At 33.6% G+C, this 6,724-nt stretch overlaps 1 pseudogene; it reads right to left on the bottom strand.

Moving 5' to 3' along the window:
• Nucleotides 1-4,878: 4,878 nt before the first annotated feature.
• Nucleotides 4,879-5,920, bottom strand: LOC149138490 (mitochondrial dicarboxylate/tricarboxylate transporter DTC pseudogene; annotated as a pseudogene).
• Nucleotides 5,921-6,724: the final 804 nt, after the last annotated feature.

Genomic DNA, 6,724 nt, shown 5'->3' with positions numbered 1-6,724 from the left:
ATTCAACTTTATAAGTATTATTATTATTAAATATTTTAAAATCTTGATTGTGACTGACCAAGGATGACCTTAGTTAACTAAGGTTGAAAATGTTTGACCTTGATCAACCATGGTTGGTTATAATTGAATATGGTCAAGTTATGTTGACTAAGGACAATTATGAGTGAACAAGGTTGACTATTGTTAAATATGGTAAACATAAGGTTGACCAAGTTTGATCATGGTCAACTATTTAAACATTGACTATAATGGTTGACTTTGTTTGACTATGTTTGACTAATGTGGTTCACTATGTTTAATTATTAATATTAATCAATAATATTAATATGCGATTATGTTTGACCAAAGTTGAAGAGTGTTCATTATTATTATTATTATTATTATTAGTTGACTTTATTAATATTAATATTATTATTGTTAAACATTTTAAAATATTGAGTGTGATGGGCCAAGGATGACCTTAATTGACTATGTTTAACAAAGTTTGACTTTGATCAACCATGGTTGAACAAATTGAATATGGTCGAGTTACATTAACTGAGGACAACTATGAGTGAATAAGGTTGACTATTATTAAATATGGTAAACATAAGGTTGACCAAGTTTGACCATGACCATCTCTTTAAACATTGGCTATAATGGTTGACTTTGTTTGACTATGTTTGGCTATTGTGGTTGACTATGTTTCATTCTTAATATTAATCACTAATATTAATAGGTGATTATGTTTGACCAAAATTGAAGAGCGTCTACTAACAAACATAGTCAAACATAGATGAACATAGTCAACCACATTAGTATATGTAGTTGACTAATTTTATAATGCTCCATTGTGACATTTGAGAAATTACGATGTAATATAACATTGCAATAATGTTTGTCATAATTGCGATGTTGGCTAGATTCATGTACCATTTCAATATCACAACATGTTTGATTATTAATATTAATAATCGATTACATTTGGCTAAAGTTGAAGAGTGTTGATTGTTAAACATAGTCTAACATAGTCTAACATAGTCAACCTAGTAAATATGGTTGACTAATTTTGTAATGTCGCAATGTGACATTGGATAAATTGCAATGTAATGTAGCATTGCGACAATGTTTGTCACATTGTGACATTGGATAGTTTTCTCTGTTGTCACAATATTGTTTTTATTTTCATATCCTAGAGTAACCTAGTAGCTTGCCTAACACGTAGCTACTAGTAATCCTCCAGCGATATGCGGTATGTCCTCTCTATAAACTGGGTCACAACCAAAGGGGTTTGAACCTTGGATCTCTTATTTTTCTCAAGACTCACATTATTTCAATCACCAATTGAGCTATTTCCGGGGTCTCTAAAGTCACAATATTATTATTATTGTTGTTGTTGTTGTTTTTAAATAGAATAGTTAATTTTTATATTATACAATCTGGATTTCATGAATAAAACCATTTATAAGCTTTTGTGACTTATGTTGCTTCAACGTTCTAGCATAGCCACAACAAAATTTTCTTGCCTCTATGGGATTTTTGAAATACTATTTTTCATTGGAACCTCCCATAGATTTTACAAAATTTCCCCAAAAATAGTTCAAACTTATAATACATATAAGAATATTATCTAGGATGAACTAAAGGGGTCAAATTTGAACTACCTATTTGCCATGAGACTATCCTTCACTGAGCATTAAACAAGACACATTAGCCTTCTGGGAGTCAGGTGCTAAATCGAAGAAACTATGCATGTCATAGAGAGTCTATGTGGTCCTTGTAACTTCATTTGACTGTGCCTTCAACAGAAGAAGCTATGTCTCCATACCAGTGAATTTCCTCTCCATTTGAATCTGTAACTAATTGAAATTTTTCTCCATGGGTTTATACCTTTCCTCCTTCTCACGGTGCATGAGCTCCTGCCTTCTGACAGAGACTTTAGACAATCCAATTAACACCTTGAATAACCTCTCCACCAATTATTTCCAACACTCTGATCCACCTTTTGGAACCTGTCTCTCCATGGAATCCATAATAACAAGATACCAGTTACAGTGCCACTGAATTGAACTCAGAGAATAATAAGTAGATAGTGAAATTTCCTAGGATTCTTGTGCATTTAATGTTGCTTCTGCACTCCATCCATGATGATCCTTGATATAAAACATTAATTCTAACATTATGTGAGATCTCAAATCAGCCACCTTTGCCATTTTGAATAAATTCAAGTAGAGGAAATTTCGCAGAACATTTATGGATGAGGCTTCAGAGGAATTCAGTTGGATCCCTGACATAAGGTGAACTGATGATCCCTCATTATAATATATCCTCCCTCTTATCCATTTGTACCAAATGCATTCACTTCTGGATAGGGAATGATATGTGTTGAATTCACCCCATCCATGTGGATGGTAATTCAATGTGACATTACCAAAGGAGTGGAACTCCACATGGAAGGCTTCATTTATTTCCTTTCTTTTGGTTACCATGAGCTTCTTTTGAGGCATCAGTCGAACCTTTTACACTAAATTGATTAATTTTTCATGGGGTTGGGGAAAAATTCCTCACTTCATCCTATGATTCAATAGTTCGTTGCTAAAACTCAGACCCTAACTTAGTAATCTTGTTTGCCTTGTCTTTTGGGGATCTAACTATATGCTGAAGGGAGATTTCTTAAAAAAAAATTCATTTCAATGAAATCCTATAAAAAATTGAAGAGATATTAGACTTTCTCCCTGATGTCGCATTAGAGATCTATCTAATCACAACTATACAATCCCCTTGGACCTTTAACTTCTTTATCCCTTCTCTTATGGTGATCTTCAGTGCTTTCCGCAATGCCTATAATTCAGCTTGACTGTTTGTTTCTATTCACATGCCCCACACGAAGTTATAAACAATTTCTTCTTCAGCACTGTAAATTACCCCTCTCGCTCCAGTGACCCCTATTATTATTACTATTGTTGTTGTTGTTGTTGTTATCCAACTTTATTAATATTGTATTGCCAATTGTCACATTGCAACATTGGATATATTTTTGTACCATTCCAACGTCACAATATTAATATCATATTATTATTATTATTGTTATTATTATTAGTCAACTTTATTAATATTAATATTTTCAATTATCACATTTCGACATTGGATGGATTTTTGTACCATTCCAAGATCACAATATTAATATTATTAGGCATCGTCTACCAAGGCGGAGGAATAGCCCGGACAGTCAAAATTTGTTGGAATCCGACCAATTTTTTTTAAAAAAATCTCGTAGTAGTAGTGTTTGAATAATATTTTTTATGGTGAAAATAGACTCAGCACCATCAAAAACCTCTGGGGTGCCCAAAATAGTAATTTTGACAGCTGTAACTTGTATTTACAAAAATCCCTGTCAGATTTTATCAAAATCTTATCAGAATTTCCATGATTTTCAGGGCAAATTTGTAGGTTGGTTAGACTACGGCATATTATTAGTCATATTTATTAATATTAATTTTAATATTATTAAATGTTTTTAAATATTGATTGTGACTAACCAAGGGTGATCTTAGTTGATTAAGGTTGACAATGTTTGACTTTGGTCAACCATTGTCGAGATATGTTGACCAAGGACGACTATGAGTGAATAAAGTTAAGTATTTTTAAATATGGTAAACATAGGGTTGACCAAGTTTGATCATGGTCAACTATTTAAGCATTGACAATAAAGGTTGACTTTGTTTGAATATTTTTGACTAATGTGGTTGACTATGTTTGACACTTAATATTAGTCAATAATAATAATAATAGATGATTATGTTTGCCCTGAAGAGTGTTGATAGTCAAACATAGTCAAGCATAGTTTACGACATAGTAAATGTGGTTGACTAATTTTGTAATGTTGCATTGCAATGGTAGATAAATTGCAATGTAATATAACATTGCAACAATATTTATCACAATGTGACATTGGATAGAATTTTATATCATTCCAATATCACAGTATTAATATTATTTTTATTTTTATTAGTCAACTTTATTAATATTAATATTATTAAACATTTTCAAATCTTCAAAGTGACTAACCAAGGATGACCTTAGTTAGCTAAGGTTAACAATATTTGACTTTGGTCAACCATGGTTGACTAAATTGAATATGGTTGACCATGCTTAGACTATGGTTGACCATGTGTGACTATTGTTAAACATCCCTAACTATGTTTTGACTATTGTTAATTATTATTTTACTATGGTTGACCATGGTTGAGCATTATTTTAATTTGAATTACCAAGATATACAGTGCTTCTAAAAGTGAAATATGAATGCTAAGACCCAACAAACAAAAACATCATTTGCACTACTCCCAAAAAACCTAGATCGAAATATCTATCTACTTTTTAAAAAGTGGTTTCTATTTTGAACTTAGGATCGTGGAGATTGTCGTTGTTGGGAATCGAGTCTAAGAGGCACAACTTTATTCTATAGAAAACTATTGTGCCTGTAATCCAATACATGCCATTGCACTCTTCCAAACTTAGATAACAAAACTCCCAACTTCAATTGTTAAATGTACATGGGTTGTAGCACAATTCAAAATCCCTTACGAGATCGAATCTAAAGCATTAAAATTGAGTTTCATGCTTTTATGGAATTATTTTCTATTTTAGCAATGCCAATCTTAATTGCACAACTTTCCAATAGGCATGTACATTGACACCCATATAGGGCATAAAGCACAATCTTGACATGCATGGCTTAATCTTTGAGAATATGGCTACTGATAGGATCAACCAGGTACTTCATACAGTTGGAAACGTTCACACAACCCTTCTATTCATTTTGGGAATATATGCAAGAAATGCTGTAAACATCCAAATTTTATTGAATTTATGCCTCTTCCTCAACCAAAAGAAGTATTATAACCCAATAGATTTCTCAATCTTTTCAATTTCGTTTAAGAATATCCATGTCATCATGACATAGGGAGAAATTTAAACGCAATAAAAAGGGAACCCAATATAGAACTTAAATGAACCCCCTACTTTGAATGTTTTCACAAAACAATCTAGAGAACTTGAATATGGATAGTTCCCACTGGCATCAAGTTGCATATTTTGTATCTAAGTCTTAACATAAGCAAAGGGAAGACTACATGCAGGTGCGAAAAAATAGAAATAACACTTGCACTAAGCACAGTTGTAACTTTAGAAAGGCCCATAATGTCCTGGAAAAAAAATTCTACATACTGATCATAAGAAGCAAGCATACCCATATTTAAGATCATTGCTTGGAAAATTGTTGGACTGCCCATTTCCATAGGGCTAGAACTCCTTCATCACTGACAATATGGTATAGTGCCTGGAATGCATTTTTGTAATGTCACCGTTGGGCAGCACGGAAAGTTGCATTCTCCTACATGTGAATGATAGCTAAATCTCCAAGACTTCTAACACATGCCCTAGTAGCTCTTGTTATCAATGCACAAAGAGCCTATTGGAATATCGATGTCCTCAGTTTGGAGTAGCTCGTTGAGTTTGTAGAGAGCCTAGACAAGGGTTTCTGAGAAGAGGTGCCAGATCACCATGACTTCTTGAGTGTGGTGGACCTTAGCAGCATTCACTAGAGGTTTGGAATGTGACAAATGAACACACAATGCAAAAAGAGAAATAGAACTTAGATATTTCAGAGGTCACGGAAGGGCGTGAAAAAGAGTAATTGAAGAAAGATATAGTCTTGATCATCAAGGATTTCATAGCTTCTTAGAGTGGGGCATCTAACAAATTTAGAGGGGGAATATTTGATAGGTTTCTGAGAAAAATATGCTTTGATACCATTGTTGGAATGAGCAACCATATATGAAAGATAAGTGTGAATTACTATATTATTCACATATATGTTACATATAAATACATTGTGTGACCTTTGAATTCATCTTACAAGGTCTCTTGGACTCGCCATGATGGTTCACCTTCCACACCATAACCCTTAGCGGATTAGGTGTCCAACAATTTGAGAGTAGAACGTATGTCTGAGCTACACAAACTAACACTCCCTCTTAGTGAGGAAGGTGTTTTCATAACACCCAACTTGTCTCTAAAGAAGATGAATCTTTCCTTCCCCAAAGCCTTCATTATTATATCCTCTCCTTGCTCATTTGTGGGTATATATTGTAGCTAAACAATATTGTGCTACACACAAACCGTAATGAAGTGGTATCTGATGGCTATATGCTTGGACCTATCATGAAACACTAGATTCTTTGAAAACCTAATGCAACTCTGATTGTCATAGTGTATCATTTTCGTCTCTATCCTCTGACCAAATAAGGCTACTAGCAGCTTACAAAACCATATTTCTTTGCATGTAGCCATGCTCCTTGTTATGTAGTGTGCCTCTATAGAACTTAGTGCTACAAAATTTTTCTTCCTGTTGTACCAAAAAACAACTCTTGATCCCACGTTGAAGAAACACCTTGAAGGGATTTTCCAATATACTATGCTACTTTTCCATTATGCATCAATAGATCCAACCAACCTAGCACCATCACCTCCAACATACCTAATATCATAATCGACTGTGTCGTGCAAATACCTTAGCACATGTTTAGTTGTGATATAATGCACTCTAGCTCCACCATGAACTGAATGAGAGATTTTATTGCATAGGATATGTCTAGCTTGGGGTTAACTAGATACATGAGAGAGTCTATCAATTTCTTGTATTAGGTGGGGTCTACCTCCTTCTCCCTAGATGCATATATAT

Source organism: Pinus tabuliformis, chromosome X (assembly GCF_031772625.1).
Source record: "Pinus tabuliformis cultivar Carrire ecotype Pingquan chromosome X, CPIR1, whole genome shotgun sequence".
In the NCBI taxonomy this organism is placed as follows: Eukaryota; Viridiplantae; Streptophyta; class Pinopsida; order Pinales; family Pinaceae; genus Pinus; species Pinus tabuliformis.
This window is presented reverse-complemented; position numbering and strand designations above follow the sequence as displayed.